The following is a 17148-nucleotide window of genomic DNA, read 5'->3' as shown; positions in this document are numbered from 1 at the left end:
CAACACGGTGATCAGAGATTCACAAATAAAAAGATGACCTATCAGCTGTTGACCAACTTTATCAAGTTAATCGGACACTACCTTACATTTTGAACATTGAATTGGGTAAAAGATAATCAACAAACTACATGATACAGTTTGGGTAAGTCTTCTTAACCCTTGTCAAAGAATGTAGAAGACAGATGGGTATGTAATGACTTGATTAAGACTTTTTTGAAACATCTCTAATAGGACTCCCCATTCATTGGATCCTGAAAAGAGTATGCAATTGATATACCTTTTCTTTAACCAAGCCGCCTGAACAGGGACTAGAACCCTGGGCCCTCAGATTAAAAGTCTGATGCTATCCCGACTGAGCTATCCAGGCTCGGACAGGTTGCTCCACAAAATGACCTTATCAACATTTGGAAATGTCCCAACTATCACTACGTTTCTTAAGATGGTTGCCGGTATTAAGTACTGAATACGCGGAATATAATAATGAATTGGTACTTCAAGCATTTGAAATCTCTTCAGTAAATTTAACCTTATTGTAAGTCCTGAAATTGCTACTATCTCATTTTTTTTGCTGACTTAGAATTCATATGTTTTTATTGACATTGTAAAATTAAGGAAGGGCCCAAAATCTTACTTCTGAGTAAATTACATTTTCATAAGTACAGCTGCCAATTTCCTCTTCTGCAAAGATTGCGTAACTTGAATAGTATCTATTTAAAATAGACTTCCTTTCACTGCCCTTTTTGGTGAAGCAGAAGCATGCATGCACTGTTTATTACTCTTTTAAACAGTTATGAAATAAATAGGGATAAAACTGACTCTGGTGGGATTCGAACCCACAACCTTTGAATATCTTTTTTTCATTCACCTAGAAGTCCAATGCGCTATCCATTGCGCCACAGAGCCAATACGCTCTGATGAGGTGCAGCGATATTCTGAAATGAAATAATGTTGATCAGCTTTATAAAGTTCATTTGATACTATAACCATGGATTTATTTTGAATATTGAATTGGGAAATTATATTCACCGTCTCAAGTTACATGATACCTTAGGTAAATCTACGTACGACTTAAGTTTAGTCAAATGGCACATGATATATGAGGCAGATGTGCATTTCACAACTCCATGAAAGACGTTTTTGCAATTTTAGTAATGGAATATCTTATTCGTCATGCAGGGGAACACAAAAAGAGCATCCAATTAGAGTAATTTTTCTTTAAAGGAAGCACCCGCCTGAACAGGGACTTGAACCCTGGTTCCTCAGATTAAAAGTCTGATGCTCTACCGACTGAGCTATCCAGGCTCTGCTATACTCTGTCTTAAAATCAGCTAAACAAATGTGGACGTACACTGACCTACACTCTGTGTATTAATATGGTTACATACATTAGCAATCAAATTTGTAGAGTTTAATAACAAATTGATGTTTTAACCCCTTCCATGCTCATGACGAGCTCAGCTCGTCGTGCAGTACACTTGTCGTGTGCTTATGACGAGCTGAGCTCGTCATGAACAATGGATTTACAGATCATTCAGCACAGGAAGAATATCTCCTGTAGCATTGAAGGTGTTAAGCATTTGAAATTTCAGCAGCACACGTAATCCATTTTAAATCCTGAAATTTGGACTATCTCATTTTCGGCTGACTTAGAAATCATGTGTCTAAAATGACATTGTGAAATCAATAAAGTGCCAAATACTATTACTACCTACTAAATTACATTATCAGCAGTATCTTTGGGAATTTCCTCTTGGGCATAGATTATGCAATGTTTTCAAAGCAAACAGTCTCTGTTTAAGTAGACTTTCTTTCACTGCCATGTTGGTAAATGTTTCTGGTGATGCAGACGCAGGCATTGCTTGTTACTGTTTCAATTAGTTATAAAATAAGAGGAGGGATAAAATTGACCCAGCTGGTGTTTGAACACAAAGCCTTTGAATGCTTTTGCTACATTCGTCTAGGACTCCAAGCCGCTATCCATTGCACTAGAGATCCGACCTGATTCAACACGGTGATCAGAGATTCACAAATAAAAAGATGACCTATCAGCTGTTGACCAACTTTATCAAGTTAATCGAACACTACCTTACATTTTGAACATTGAATTGGGTAAAAGATAATCAACATGTCAAACTACATGATACAGTTTGGGTAAGTCTTCTTAACCCTTGTCAAAGAATGTAGAAGACAGATGGGTATGTAATGACTTGATTAAGACTTTTTTGAAACATCTCTAATAGGACTCCCCATTCATTGGATCCTGAAAAGAGTATGCAATTGATATACCTTTTCTTTAACCAAACCGCCTGAACAGGGACTTGAACCCTGGGCCCTCAGATTAAAAGTCTGATGCTCTCCCGACTGAGCTATCCAGGCTCGGAGAGGTCGCTCCACAAAATGACCTTATCAACATTTGGAAGTGTCCCAACTATCACTACGTTTCTTAAGATGGTTGCCGGTATTAAGTACTGAATACGCGGAATATAATAATGAATTGGTACTTCAAGCATTTGAAATCTCTTCAGTAAATTTAACCCTATTGTAAGTCCTGAAATTGCTACTATCTCATTTTTTTTGCTGACTTAGAAGTCATATGTTTTTATTGACATTGTAAAATTAAGGAAGGGCCCAAAATCTTACTTCTGAGTAAATTACATTTTCATAAGTACAGCTGCCAATTTCCTCTTCTGCAAAGATTGCGTAATTTGAATAGTATCTATTTAAAATAGACTTCCTTTCACTGCCCTTTTTGGTGAAGCAGAAGCATGCATGCACTGTTTATTACTCTTTTAAACAGTTATGAAATAAATAGGGATAAAACTGACTCTGGTGGGATTCGAACCCACAACCTTTGAATATCTTTTTTACATTCACCTAGAAGTCCAATGCGCTATCCATTGCGCCACAGAGCCAATACACTCTGATGAGGTGCAGAGATATTCTGAAATGAAATAATGTTGATCAGCTTTATAAAGTTCATTTGATACTATAACCATGGATTTATTTGGAATATTGAATTGGGGAAATTATATTCACCGTCTCAAGTTACATGATACCTTAGGTAAGTCTACGTACGACTTAAGTTTAGTCAAATGGCACATGATATATGAGGCAGATGTGCATTTCACAACTCCATGAAAGACGTTTTTGCAATTTTAGTAATGGAATATCTTATTCGTCATGCAGGGGAACACAAAAAGAGCATCCAATTAGAGTAATTTTTCTTTAAAGGAAGCAACCGCCTGAACAGGGACTTGAACCCTGGACCCTCAGATTAAACGTCTGATGCTCTACCGACTGAGCTATCCAGGCTCTGCTATACTCTGTCTTAAAATCAGCTAAACAAATGTGGACGTACACTGACCTACACTCTGTGTATTAATATGGTTACATATATTAGCAATCAAATTTGTAGAGTTTAATAACAAATTGATGTTTTAACCCCTTCCATGCTCATGACGAGCTCAGCTCGTCGTGCAGTACACTTGTCGTGTGCTTATGACGAGCTGAGCTCGTCATGAACAATGGATTTACAGATCATTCAGCACAGGAGGAAAATCTCCTGTAGCATTGAAGGTGTTAAGCATTTGAAATTTCAGCAGCACACGTAATCCATTTTAAATCCTTAAATTTGTACTATCTCATTTTCGGCTGACTTAGAAATCATGTGTCTAAAATGACCTTGTGAAATCAATAAAGTGCCAAATACTATTACTACCTACTAAATTACATACATTTTCAGCAGTTTCTTTGGGAATTTCCTCTTGGGCATAGATTATGCAATGTTTTCAAAGCAAACAGTCTCTGTTTAAGTAGACTTTCTTTCACTGCCATTTTGGTAAATGTTTCTGGTGATGCAGACGCAGGCATTGCTTGTTACTGTTTCAATTAGTTATAAAATAAGAGGAGGGATAAAATTGACCCAGCTGGTGTTTGAACACAAAGCCTTTGAATGCTTTTGCTACATTCGTCTAGGACTCCAAGCCGCTATCCATTGCACTAGAGATCCGACCTGATTCAAAACGGTGATCAGAGATTCACAAATAAAAAGATGACCTATCAGCTGTTGACCAACTTTATCAAGTTAATCGGACACTACCTTACATTTTGAACATTGAATTGGGTAAAAGATAATCAACAAACTACATGATACAGTTTGGGTAAGTCTTCTTAACCCTTGTCAAAGAATGTAGAAGACAGATGGGTATGTAATGACTTGATTAAGACTTTTTTGAAACATCTCTAATAGGACTCCCCATTCATTGGATCCTGAAAAGAGTATGCAATTGATATACCTTTTCTTTAACCAAGCCGCCTGAACAGGGACTAGAACCCTGGGCCCTCAGATTAAAAGTCTGATGCTCTCCCGACTGAGCTATCCAGGCTCGGACAGGTCGCTCCACAAAATGACCTTATCAACATTTGGAAGTGTCCCAACTATCACTACGTTTCTTAAGATGGTTGCCGGTATTAAGTACTGAATACGCGGAATATAATAATGAATTGGTACTTCAAGCATTTGAAATCTCTTCAGTAAATTTTACCTTATTGTAAGTCCTGAAATTGCTACTATCTCATTTTTTTTGCTGACTTAGAATTCATATGTTTTTATTGACATTGTAAAATTAAGGAAGGGCCCAAAATCTTACTTCTGAGTAAATTACATTTTCATAAGTACAGCTGCCAATTTCCTCTTCTGCAAAGATTGCGTAACTTGAATAGTATCTATTTAAAATAGACTTCCTTTCACTGCCCTTTTTGGTGAAGCAGAAGCATGCATGCACTGTTTATTACTCTTTTAAACAGTTATGAAATAAATAGGGATAAAACTGACTCTGGTGGGATTCGAACCCACAACCTTTGAATATCTTTTTTTCATTCACCTAGAAGTCCAATGCGCTATCCATTGCGCCACAGAGCTAATACGCTCTGATGAGGTGCAGAGATATTCTGAAATGAAATAATGTTGATCAGCTTTATAAAGTTCATTTGATACTATAACCATGGATTTATTTTGAATATTGAATTGGGAAATTATATTCACCGTCTCAAGTTACATGATACCTTAGGTAAATCTACGTACGACTTAAGTTTAGTCAAATGGCACATGATATATGAGGCAGATGTGCATTTCACAACTCCATGAAAGACGTTTTTGCAATTTTAGTAATGGAATATCTTATTCGTCATGCAGGGGAACACAAAAAGAGCATCCAATTAGAGTAATTTTTCTTTAATGGAAGCACCCGCCTGAACAGGGACTTGAACCCTGGTTCCTCAGATTAAAAGTCTGATGCTCTACCGACTGATCTATCCAGGCTCTGCTATACTCTGTCTTAAAATCAGCTAAACAAATGTGGACGTACACTGACCTACACTCTGTGTATTAATATGGTTACATACATTAGCAATCAAATTTGTAGAGTTTAATAACAAATTGATGTTTTAACCCCTTCCATGCTCATGACGAGCTCAGCTCGTCGTGCAGTACACTTGTCGTGTGCTTATGACGAGCTGAGCTCTTCATGAACAATGGATTTACAGATCATTCAGCACAGGAGGAAAATCTCCTGTAGCATTGAAGGTGTTAAGCATTTGAAATTTCAGCAGCACACGTAATCCATTTTAAATCCTGAAATTTGGACTATCTCATTTTCGGCTGACTTAGAAATCATGTGTCTAAAATGACCTTGTGAAATCAATAAAGTGCCAAATACTATTACTACCTACTAAATTACATACATTTTCAGCAGTTTCTTTGGGAATTTCCTCTTGGGCATAGATTATGCAATGTTTTCAAAGCAAACAGTCTCTGTTTAAGTAGACTTTCTTTCACTGCCATTTTGGTAAATGTTTCTGGTGATGCAGACGCAGGCATTGCTTGTTACTGTTTCAATTAGTTATAAAATAAGAGGAGGGATAAAATTGACCCAGCTGGTGTTTGAACACAAAGCCTTTGAATGCTTTTGCTACATTCGTCTAGGACTCCAAGCCGCTATCCATTGCACTAGAGATCCGACCTGATTCAACACGGTGATCAGAGATTCACAAATAAAAAGATGACCTATCAGCTGTTGACCAACTTTATCAAGTTAATCGGACACTACCTTACATTTTGAACATTGAATTGGGTAAAAGATAATCAACAAACTACATGATACAGTTTGGGTAAGTCTTCTTAACCCTTGTCAAAGAATGTAGAAGACAGATGGGTATGTAATGACTTGATTAAGACTTTTTTGAAACATCTCTAATAGGACTCCCCATTCATTGGATCCTGAAAAGAGTATGCAATTGATATACCTTTTCTTTAACCAAGCCGCCTGAACCGGGACTTGAACCCTGGGCCCTCAGATTATAAGACTGATGCTCTCCCGACTGAGCTATCCAGGCTCGGAGAGGCTGCTCCACAAAATGACCTTATCAACATTTGGAAGTGTCCCAACTATCACTACGTTTCTTAAGATGGTTGCCGGTATTAAGTACTGAATACGCGGAATATAATAATGAATTGGTACTTCAAGCATTTGAAATCTCTTCAGTAAATTTAACCTTATTGTAAGTCCTGAAATTGCTACTATCTCATTTTTTTTGCTGACTTAGAATTCATATGTTTTTATTGACATTGTAAAATTAAGGAAGGGCCCAAAATCTTACTTCTGAGTAAATTACATTTTCATAAGTACAGCTGCCAATTTCCTCTTCTGCAAAGATTGCGTAACTTGAATAGTATCTATTTAAAATAGACTTCCTTTCACTGCCCTTTTTGGTGAAGCAGAAGCATGCATGCACTGTTTATTACTCTTTTAAACAGTTATGAAATAAATAGGGATAAAACTGACTCTGGTGGGATTCGAACCCACAACCTTTGAATATCTTTTTTACATTCACCTAGAAGTCCAATGCGCTATCCATTGCGCCACAGAGCCAATACGCTCTGAGGAGGTGCAGAGATATTCTGAAATGAAATAATGTTGATCAGCTTTATAAAGTTCATTTGATACTATAACCATGGATTTATTTTGAATATTGAATTGGGGAAATTATATTCACCGTCTCAAGTTACATGATACCTTAGGTAAATCTACGTACGACTTAAGTTTAGTCAAATGGCACATGATATATGAGGCAGATGTGCATTTCACAACTCCATGAAAGACGTTTTTGCAATTTTAGTAATGGAATATCTTATTCGTCATGCAGGGGAACACAAAAAGAGCATCCAATTAGAGTAATTTTTCTTTAAAGGAAGCACCCGCCTGAACAGGGACTTGAACCCTGGACCCTCAGATTAAAAGTCTGATGCTCTACCGACTGAGCTATCCAGGCTTTGCTATACTCTGTCTTAAAATCAGCTAAACAAATGTGGACGTACACTGACCTACACTCTGTGTATTAATATGGTTACATATATTAGCAATCAAATTTGTAGAGTTTAATAACAAATTGATGTTTTAACCCCTTCCATGCTCATGACGAGCTCAGCTCGTCGTGCAGTACACTTGTCGTGTGCTTATGACGAGCTGAGCTCGTCATGAACAATGGATTTACAGATCATTCAGCACAGGAGGAAAATCTCCTGTAGCATTGAAGGTGTTAAGCATTTGAAATTTCAGCAGCACACGTAATCCATTTTAAATCCTGAAATTTGGACTATCTCATTTTCGGCTGACTTAGAAATCATGTGTCTAAAATGACATTGTGAAATCAATAAAGTGCCAAATACTATTACTACCTACTAAATTACATACATTTTTAGCAGTATCTTTGGGAATTTCCTCTTGGGCATAGATTATGCAATGTTTTCAAAGCAAACAGTCTCTGTTTAAGTAGACTTTCTTTCACTGCCATTTTGGTAAATGTTTCTGGTGATGCAGACGCAGGCATTGCTTGTTACTGTTTCAATTAGTTATAAAATAAGAGGAGGGATAAAATTGACCCAGCTGGTGTTTGAACACAAAGCCTTTGAATGCTTTTGCTACATTCGTCTAGGACTCCAAGCCGCTATCCATTGCACTAGAGATCCGACCTGATTCAACACGGTGATCAGAGATTCACAAATAAAAAGATGACCTATCAGCTGTTGACCAACTTTATCAAGTTAATCGGACACTACCTTACATTTTGAACATTGAATTGGGTAAAAGATAATCAACAAACTACATGATACAGTTTGGGTAAGTCTTCTTAACCCTTGTCAAAGAATGTAGAAGACAGATGGGTATGTAATGACTTGATTAAGACTTTTTTGAAACATCTCTAATAGGACTCCCCATTCATTGGATCCTGAAAAGAGTATGCAATTGATATACCTTTTCTTTAACCAAGCCGCCTGAACAGGGACTAGAACCCTGGGCCCTCAGATTAAAAGTCTGATGCTATCCCGACTGAGCTATCCAGGCTCGGACAGGTCGCTCCACAAAATGACCTTATCAACATTTGGAAATGTCCCAACTATCACTACGTTTCTTAAGATGGTTGCCGGTATTAAGTACTGAATACGCGGAATATAATAATGAATTGGTACTTCAAGCATTTGAAATCTCTTCAGTAAATTTAACCTTATTGTAAGTCCTGAAATTGCTACTATCTCATTTTTTTTGCTGACTTAGAATTCATATGTTTTTATTGACATTGTAAAATTAAGGAAGGGCCCAAAATCTTACTTCTGAGTAAATTACATTTTCATAAGTACAGCTGCCAATTTCCTCTTCTGCAAAGATTGCGTAACTTGAATAGTATCTATTTAAAATAGACTTCCTTTCACTGCCCTTTTTGGTGAAGCAGAAGCATGCATGCACTGTTTATTACTCTTTTAAACAGTTATGAAATAAATAGGGATAAAACTGACTCTGGTGGGATTCGAACCCACAACCTTTGAATATCTTTTTTACATTCACCTAGAAGTCCAATGCGCTATCCATTGCGCCACAGAGCCAATACACTCTGATGAGGTGCAGAGATATTCTGAAATGAAATAATGTTGATCAGCTTTATAAAGTTCATTTGATACTATAACCATGGATTTATTTGGAATATTGAATTGGGGAAATTATATTCACCGTCTCAAGTTACATGATACCTTAGGTAAGTCTACGTACGACTTAAGTTTAGTCAAATGGCACATGATATATGAGGCAGATGTGCATTTCACAACTCCATGAAAGACGTTTTTGCAATTTTAGTAATGGAATATCTTATTCGTCATGCAGGGGAACACAAAAAGAGCATCCAATTAGAGTAATTTTTCTTTAAAGGAAGCACCTGCCTGAACAGGGACTTGAACCCTGGTTCCTCAGATTAAAAGTCTGATGCTCTACCGACTGAGCTATCCAGGCTCTGCTATACTCTGTCTTAAAATCAGCTAAACAAATGTGGACGTACACTGACCTACACTCTGTGTATTAATATGGTTACATACATTAGCAATCAAATTTGTAGAGTTTAATAACAAATTGATGTTTTAACCCCTTCCATGCTCATGACGAGCTCAGCTCGTCGTGCAGTACACTTGTCGTGTGCTTATGACGAGCTGAGCTCGTCATGAACAATGGATTTACAGATCATTCAGCACAGGAAGAATATCTCCTGTAGCATTGAAGGTGTTAAGCATTTGAAATTTCAGCAGCACACGTAATCCATTTTAAATCCTGAAATTTGGACTATCTCATTTTCGGCTGACTTAGAAATCATGTGTCTAAAATGACATTGTGAAATCAATAAAGTGCCAAATACTATTACTACCTACTAAATTACATTATCAGCAGTATCTTTGGGAATTTCCTCTTGGGCATAGATTATGCAATGTTTTCAAAGCAAACAGTCTCTGTTTAAGTAGACTTTCTTTCACTGCCATGTTGGTAAATGTTTCTGGTGATGCAGACGCAGGCATTGCTTGTTACTGTTTCAATTAGTTATAAAATAAGAGGAGGGATAAAATTGACCCAGCTGGTGTTTGAACACAAAGCCTTTGAATGCTTTTGCTACATTCGTCTAGGACTCCAAGCCGCTATCCATTGCACTAGAGATCCGACCTGATTCAACACGGTGATCAGAGATTCACAAATAAAAAGATGACCTATCAGCTGTTGACCAACTTTATCAAGTTAATCGAACACTACCTTACATTTTGAACATTGAATTGGGTAAAAGATAATCAACATGTCAAACTACATGATACAGTTTGGGTAAGTCTTCTTAACCCTTGTCAAAGAATGTAGAAGACAGATGGGTATGTAATGACTTGATTAAGACTTTTTTGAAACATCTCTAATAGGACTCCCCATTCATTGGATCCTGAAAAGAGTATGCAATTGATATACCTTTTCTTTAACCAAACCGCCTGAACAGGGACTTGAACCCTGGGCCCTCAGATTAAAAGTCTGATGCTCTCCCGACTGAGCTATCCAGGCTCGGAGAGGTCGCTCCACAAAATGACCTTATCAACATTTGGAAGTGTCCCAACTATCACTACGTTTCTTAAGATGGTTGCCGGTATTAAGTACTGAATACGCGGAATATAATAATGAATTGGTACTTCAAGCATTTGAAATCTCTTCAGTAAATTTAACCCTATTGTAAGTCCTGAAATTGCTACTATCTCATTTTTTTTGCTGACTTAGAAGTCATATGTTTTTATTGACATTGTAAAATTAAGGAAGGGCCCAAAATCTTACTTCTGAGTAAATTACATTTTCATAAGTACAGCTGCCAATTTCCTCTTCTGCAAAGATTGCGTAATTTGAATAGTATCTATTTAAAATAGACTTCCTTTCACTGCCCTTTTTGGTGAAGCAGAAGCATGCATGCACTGTTTATTACTCTTTTAAACAGTTATGAAATAAATAGGGATAAAACTGACTCTGGTGGGATTCGAACCCACAACCTTTGAATATCTTTTTTACATTCACCTAGAAGTCCAATGCGCTATCCATTGCGCCACAGAGCCAATACACTCTGATGAGGTGCAGAGATATTCTGAAATGAAATAATGTTGATCAGCTTTATAAAGTTCATTTGATACTATAACCATGGATTTATTTGGAATATTGAATTGGGGAAATTATATTCACCGTCTCAAGTTACATGATACCTTAGGTAAGTCTACGTACGACTTAAGTTTAGTCAAATGGCACATGATATATGAGGCAGATGTGCATTTCACAACTCCATGAAAGACGTTTTTGCAATTTTAGTAATGGAATATCTTATTCGTCATGCAGGGGAACACAAAAAGAGCATCCAATTAGAGTAATTTTTCTTTAAAGGAAGCAACCGCCTGAACAGGGACTTGAACCCTGGACCCTCAGATTAAACGTCTGATGCTCTACCGACTGAGCTATCCAGGCTCTGCTATACTCTGTCTTAAAATCAGCTAAACAAATGTGGACGTACACTGACCTACACTCTGTGTATTAATATGGTTACATATATTAGCAATCAAATTTGTAGAGTTTAATAACAAATTGATGTTTTAACCCCTTCCATGCTCATGACGAGCTCAGCTCGTCGTGCAGTACACTTGTCGTGTGCTTATGACGAGCTGAGCTCGTCATGAACAATGGATTTACAGATCATTCAGCACAGGAGGAAAATCTCCTGTAGCATTGAAGGTGTTAAGCATTTGAAATTTCAGCAGCACACGTAATCCATTTTAAATCCTTAAATTTGTACTATCTCATTTTCGGCTGACTTAGAAATCATGTGTCTAAAATGACCTTGTGAAATCAATAAAGTGCCAAATACTATTACTACCTACTAAATTACATACATTTTCAGCAGTTTCTTTGGGAATTTCCTCTTGGGCATAGATTATGCAATGTTTTCAAAGCAAACAGTCTCTGTTTAAGTAGACTTTCTTTCACTGCCATTTTGGTAAATGTTTCTGGTGATGCAGACGCAGGCATTGCTTGTTACTGTTTCAATTAGTTATAAAATAAGAGGAGGGATAAAATTGACCCAGCTGGTGTTTGAACACAAAGCCTTTGAATGCTTTTGCTACATTCGTCTAGGACTCCAAGCCGCTATCCATTGCACTAGAGATCCGACCTGATTCAAAACGGTGATCAGAGATTCACAAATAAAAAGATGACCTATCAGCTGTTGACCAACTTTATCAAGTTAATCGGACACTACCTTACATTTTGAACATTGAATTGGGTAAAAGATAATCAACAAACTACATGATACAGTTTGGGTAAGTCTTCTTAACCCTTGTCAAAGAATGTAGAAGACAGATGGGTATGTAATGACTTGATTAAGACTTTTTTGAAACATCTCTAATAGGACTCCCCATTCATTGGATCCTGAAAAGAGTATGCAATTGATATACCTTTTCTTTAACCAAGCCGCCTGAACAGGGACTAGAACCCTGGGCCCTCAGATTAAAAGTCTGATGCTCTCCCGACTGAGCTATCCAGGCTCGGACAGGTCGCTCCACAAAATGACCTTATCAACATTTGGAAGTGTCCCAACTATCACTACGTTTCTTAAGATGGTTGCCGGTATTAAGTACTGAATACGCGGAATATAATAATGAATTGGTACTTCAAGCATTTGAAATCTCTTCAGTAAATTTTACCTTATTGTAAGTCCTGAAATTGCTACTATCTCATTTTTTTTGCTGACTTAGAATTCATATGTTTTTATTGACATTGTAAAATTAAGGAAGGGCCCAAAATCTTACTTCTGAGTAAATTACATTTTCATAAGTACAGCTGCCAATTTCCTCTTCTGCAAAGATTGCGTAACTTGAATAGTATCTATTTAAAATAGACTTCCTTTCACTGCCCTTTTTGGTGAAGCAGAAGCATGCATGCACTGTTTATTACTCTTTTAAACAGTTATGAAATAAATAGGGATAAAACTGACTCTGGTGGGATTCGAACCCACAACCTTTGAATATCTTTTTTTCATTCACCTAGAAGTCCAATGCGCTATCCATTGCGCCACAGAGCTAATACGCTCTGATGAGGTGCAGAGATATTCTGAAATGAAATAATGTTGATCAGCTTTATAAAGTTCATTTGATACTATAACCATGGATTTATTTTGAATATTGAATTGGGAAATTATATTCACCGTCTCAAGTTACATGATACCTTAGGTAAATCTACGTACGACTTAAGTTTAGTCAAATGGCACATGATATATGAGGCAGATGTGCATTTCACAACTCCATGAAAGACGTTTTTGCAATTTTAGTAATGGAATATCTTATTCGTCATGCAGGGGAACACAAAAAGAGCATCCAATTAGAGTAATTTTTCTTTAATGGAAGCACCCGCCTGAACAGGGACTTGAACCCTGGTTCCTCAGATTAAAAGTCTGATGCTCTACCGACTGATCTATCCAGGCTCTGCTATACTCTGTCTTAAAATCAGCTAAACAAATGTGGACGTACACTGACCTACACTCTGTGTATTAATATGGTTACATACATTAGCAATCAAATTTGTAGAGTTTAATAACAAATTGATGTTTTAACCCCTTCCATGCTCATGACGAGCTCAGCTCGTCGTGCAGTACACTTGTCGTGTGCTTATGACGAGCTGAGCTCTTCATGAACAATGGATTTACAGATCATTCAGCACAGGAGGAAAATCTCCTGTAGCATTGAAGGTGTTAAGCATTTGAAATTTCAGCAGCACACGTAATCCATTTTAAATCCTGAAATTTGGACTATCTCATTTTCGGCTGACTTAGAAATCATGTGTCTAAAATGACCTTGTGAAATCAATAAAGTGCCAAATACTATTACTACCTACTAAATTACATACATTTTCAGCAGTTTCTTTGGGAATTTCCTCTTGGGCATAGATTATGCAATGTTTTCAAAGCAAACAGTCTCTGTTTAAGTAGACTTTCTTTCACTGCCATTTTGGTAAATGTTTCTGGTGATGCAGACGCAGGCATTGCTTGTTACTGTTTCAATTAGTTATAAAATAAGAGGAGGGATAAAATTGACCCAGCTGGTGTTTGAACACAAAGCCTTTGAATGCTTTTGCTACATTCGTCTAGGACTCCAAGCCGCTATCCATTGCACTAGAGATCCGACCTGATTCAACACGGTGATCAGAGATTCACAAATAAAAAGATGACCTATCAGCTGTTGACCAACTTTATCAAGTTAATCGGACACTACCTTACATTTTGAACATTGAATTGGGTAAAAGATAATCAACAAACTACATGATACAGTTTGGGTAAGTCTTCTTAACCCTTGTCAAAGAATGTAGAAGACAGATGGGTATGTAATGACTTGATTAAGACTTTTTTGAAACATCTCTAATAGGACTCCCCATTCATTGGATCCTGAAAAGAGTATGCAATTGATATACCTTTTCTTTAACCAAGCCGCCTGAACCGGGACTTGAACCCTGGGCCCTCAGATTATAAGACTGATGCTCTCCCGACTGAGCTATCCAGGCTCGGAGAGGCTGCTCCACAAAATGACCTTATCAACATTTGGAAGTGTCCCAACTATCACTACGTTTCTTAAGATGGTTGCCGGTATTAAGTACTGAATACGCGGAATATAATAATGAATTGGTACTTCAAGCATTTGAAATCTCTTCAGTAAATTTAACCTTATTGTAAGTCCTGAAATTGCTACTATCTCATTTTTTTTGCTGACTTAGAATTCATATGTTTTTATTGACATTGTAAAATTAAGGAAGGGCCCAAAATCTTACTTCTGAGTAAATTACATTTTCATAAGTACAGCTGCCAATTTCCTCTTCTGCAAAGATTGCGTAACTTGAATAGTATCTATTTAAAATAGACTTCCTTTCACTGCCCTTTTTGGTGAAGCAGAAGCATGCATGCACTGTTTATTACTCTTTTAAACAGTTATGAAATAAATAGGGATAAAACTGACTCTGGTGGGATTCGAACCCACAACCTTTGAATATCTTTTTTACATTCACCTAGAAGTCCAATGCGCTATCCATTGCGCCACAGAGCCAATACGCTCTGAGGAGGTGCAGAGATATTCTGAAATGAAATAATGTTGATCAGCTTTATAAAGTTCATTTGATACTATAACCATGGATTTATTTTGAATATTGAATTGGGGAAATTATATTCACCGTCTCAAGTTACATGATACCTTAGGTAAATCTACGTACGACTTAAGTTTAGTCAAATGGCACATGATATATGAGGCAGATGTGCATTTCACAACTCCATGAAAGACGTTTTTGCAATTTTAGTAATGGAATATCTTATTCGTCATGCAGGGGAACACAAAAAGAGCATCCAATTAGAGTAATTTTTCTTTAAAGGAAGCACCCGCCTGAACAGGGACTTGAACCCTGGACCCTCAGATTAAAAGTCTGATGCTCTACCGACTGAGCTATCCAGGCTTTGCTATACTCTGTCTTAAAATCAGCTAAACAAATGTGGACGTACACTGACCTACACTCTGTGTATTAATATGGTTACATATATTAGCAATCAAATTTGTAGAGTTTAATAACAAATTGATGTTTTAACCCCTTCCATGCTCATGACGAGCTCAGCTCGTCGTGCAGTACACTTGTCGTGTGCTTATGACGAGCTGAGCTCGTCATGAACAATGGATTTACAGATCATTCAGCACAGGAGGAAAATCTCCTGTAGCATTGAAGGTGTTAAGCATTTGAAATTTCAGCAGCACACGTAATCCATTTTAAATCCTGAAATTTGGACTATCTCATTTTCGGCTGACTTAGAAATCATGTGTCTAAAATGACATTGTGAAATCAATAAAGTGCCAAATACTATTACTACCTACTAAATTACATACATTTTTAGCAGTATCTTTGGGAATTTCCTCTTGGGCATAGATTATGCAATGTTTTCAAAGCAAACAGTCTCTGTTTAAGTAGACTTTCTTTCACTGCCATTTTGGTAAATGTTTCTGGTGATGCAGACGCAGGCATTGCTTGTTACTGTTTCAATTAGTTATAAAATAAGAGGAGGGATAAAATTGACCCAGCTGGTGTTTGAACACAAAGCCTTTGAATGCTTTTGCTACATTCGTCTAGGACTCCAAGCCGCTATCCATTGCACTAGAGATCCGACCTGATTCAACACGGTGATCAGAGATTCACAAATAAAAAGATGACCTATCAGCTGTTGACCAACTTTATCAAGTTAATCGGACACTACCTTACATTTTGAACATTGAATTGGGTAAAAGATAATCAACAAACTACATGATACAGTTTGGGTAAGTCTTCTTAACCCTTGTCAAAGAATGTAGAAGACAGATGGGTATGTAATGACTTGATTAAGACTTTTTTGAAACATCTCTAATAGGACTCCCCATTCATTGGATCCTGAAAAGAGTATGCAATTGATATACCTTTTCTTTAACCAAGCCGCCTGAACAGGGACTAGAACCCTGGGCCCTCAGATTAAAAGTCTGATGCTATCCCGACTGAGCTATCCAGGCTCGGACAGGTCGCTCCACAAAATGACCTTATCAACATTTGGAAATGTCCCAACTATCACTACGTTTCTTAAGATGGTTGCCGGTATTAAGTACTGAATACGCGGAATATAATAATGAATTGGTACTTCAAGCATTTGAAATCTCTTCAGTAAATTTAACCTTATTGTAAGTCCTGAAATTGCTACTATCTCATTTTTTTTGCTGACTTAGAATTCATATGTTTTTATTGACATTGTAAAATTAAGGAAGGGCCCAAAATCTTACTTCTGAGTAAATTACATTTTCATAAGTACAGCTGCCAATTTCCTCTTCTGCAAAGATTGCGTAACTTGAATAGTATCTATTTAAAATAGACTTCCTTTCACTGCCCTTTTTGGTGAAGCAGAAGCATGCATGCACTGTTTATTACTCTTTTAAACAGTTATGAAATAAATAGGGATAAAACTGACTCTGGTGGGATTCGAACCCACAACCTTTGAATATCTTTTTTACATTCACCTAGAAGTCCAATGCGCTATCCATTGCGCCACAGAGCCAATACACTCTGATGAGGTGCAGAGATATTCTGAAATGAAATAATGTTGATCAGCTTTATAAAGTTCATTTGATACTATAACCATGGATTTATTTGGAATATTGAATTGGGGAAATTATATTCACCGTCTCAAGTTACATGATACCTTAGGTAAGTCTACGTACGACTTAAGTTT

General features: G+C 37.1%; 15 non-coding genes across 15 annotated transcripts; all 15 read right to left on the bottom strand.

Annotated features, from left to right (window-relative positions):
• Positions 1-812: 812 nt before the first annotated feature.
• Positions 813-903, bottom strand: TRNAR-UCU (transfer RNA arginine (anticodon UCU)). The gene is given in 2 exon segments: positions 813-848; positions 867-903. It is a non-coding gene; the product is annotated as a tRNA-Arg (tRNA).
• Positions 904-1229: 326 nt separating this feature from the next.
• Positions 1230-1302, bottom strand: TRNAK-UUU (transfer RNA lysine (anticodon UUU)). Its single transcript has one exon. It is a non-coding gene; the product is annotated as a tRNA-Lys (tRNA).
• A 1519-nt stretch (positions 1303-2821) lies between these two features.
• Positions 2822-2912, bottom strand: TRNAR-UCU (transfer RNA arginine (anticodon UCU)). Its single transcript is given in 2 exon segments — positions 2822-2857; positions 2876-2912. It is a non-coding gene; the product is annotated as a tRNA-Arg (tRNA).
• A 1918-nt stretch (positions 2913-4830) lies between these two features.
• Positions 4831-4921, bottom strand: TRNAR-UCU (transfer RNA arginine (anticodon UCU)). The gene is given in 2 exon segments: positions 4831-4866; positions 4885-4921. It is a non-coding gene; the product is annotated as a tRNA-Arg (tRNA).
• A 1399-nt stretch (positions 4922-6320) lies between these two features.
• On the bottom strand, positions 6321-6393 carry TRNAI-UAU (transfer RNA isoleucine (anticodon UAU)). The gene has a single exon. It is a non-coding gene; the product is annotated as a tRNA-Ile (tRNA).
• A 445-nt stretch (positions 6394-6838) lies between these two features.
• On the bottom strand, positions 6839-6929 carry TRNAR-UCU (transfer RNA arginine (anticodon UCU)). The gene is given in 2 exon segments: positions 6839-6874; positions 6893-6929. It is a non-coding gene; the product is annotated as a tRNA-Arg (tRNA).
• Positions 6930-7256: 327 nt separating this feature from the next.
• On the bottom strand, positions 7257-7329 carry TRNAK-UUU (transfer RNA lysine (anticodon UUU)). Its single transcript has one exon. It is a non-coding gene; the product is annotated as a tRNA-Lys (tRNA).
• Positions 7330-8847: 1518 nt separating this feature from the next.
• TRNAR-UCU (transfer RNA arginine (anticodon UCU)) lies at positions 8848-8938 on the bottom strand. Its single transcript is given in 2 exon segments — positions 8848-8883; positions 8902-8938. It is a non-coding gene; the product is annotated as a tRNA-Arg (tRNA).
• Positions 8939-9265: 327 nt separating this feature from the next.
• TRNAK-UUU (transfer RNA lysine (anticodon UUU)) lies at positions 9266-9338 on the bottom strand. The gene has a single exon. It is a non-coding gene; the product is annotated as a tRNA-Lys (tRNA).
• A 1519-nt stretch (positions 9339-10857) lies between these two features.
• TRNAR-UCU (transfer RNA arginine (anticodon UCU)) lies at positions 10858-10948 on the bottom strand. The gene is given in 2 exon segments: positions 10858-10893; positions 10912-10948. It is a non-coding gene; the product is annotated as a tRNA-Arg (tRNA).
• A 1918-nt stretch (positions 10949-12866) lies between these two features.
• On the bottom strand, positions 12867-12957 carry TRNAR-UCU (transfer RNA arginine (anticodon UCU)). The gene is given in 2 exon segments: positions 12867-12902; positions 12921-12957. It is a non-coding gene; the product is annotated as a tRNA-Arg (tRNA).
• Positions 12958-14356: 1399 nt separating this feature from the next.
• Positions 14357-14429, bottom strand: TRNAI-UAU (transfer RNA isoleucine (anticodon UAU)). The gene has a single exon. It is a non-coding gene; the product is annotated as a tRNA-Ile (tRNA).
• A 445-nt stretch (positions 14430-14874) lies between these two features.
• TRNAR-UCU (transfer RNA arginine (anticodon UCU)) lies at positions 14875-14965 on the bottom strand. The gene is given in 2 exon segments: positions 14875-14910; positions 14929-14965. It is a non-coding gene; the product is annotated as a tRNA-Arg (tRNA).
• Positions 14966-15292: 327 nt separating this feature from the next.
• On the bottom strand, positions 15293-15365 carry TRNAK-UUU (transfer RNA lysine (anticodon UUU)). Its single transcript has one exon. It is a non-coding gene; the product is annotated as a tRNA-Lys (tRNA).
• Positions 15366-16883: 1518 nt separating this feature from the next.
• TRNAR-UCU (transfer RNA arginine (anticodon UCU)) lies at positions 16884-16974 on the bottom strand. Its single transcript is given in 2 exon segments — positions 16884-16919; positions 16938-16974. It is a non-coding gene; the product is annotated as a tRNA-Arg (tRNA).
• Positions 16975-17148: the final 174 nt, after the last annotated feature.

Source organism: Lissotriton helveticus, chromosome 1_1 (assembly GCF_964261635.1).
Source record: "Lissotriton helveticus chromosome 1_1, aLisHel1.1, whole genome shotgun sequence".
Taxonomy (NCBI): Eukaryota; Metazoa; Chordata; class Amphibia; order Caudata; family Salamandridae; genus Lissotriton; species Lissotriton helveticus.
This window is presented reverse-complemented; position numbering and strand designations above follow the sequence as displayed.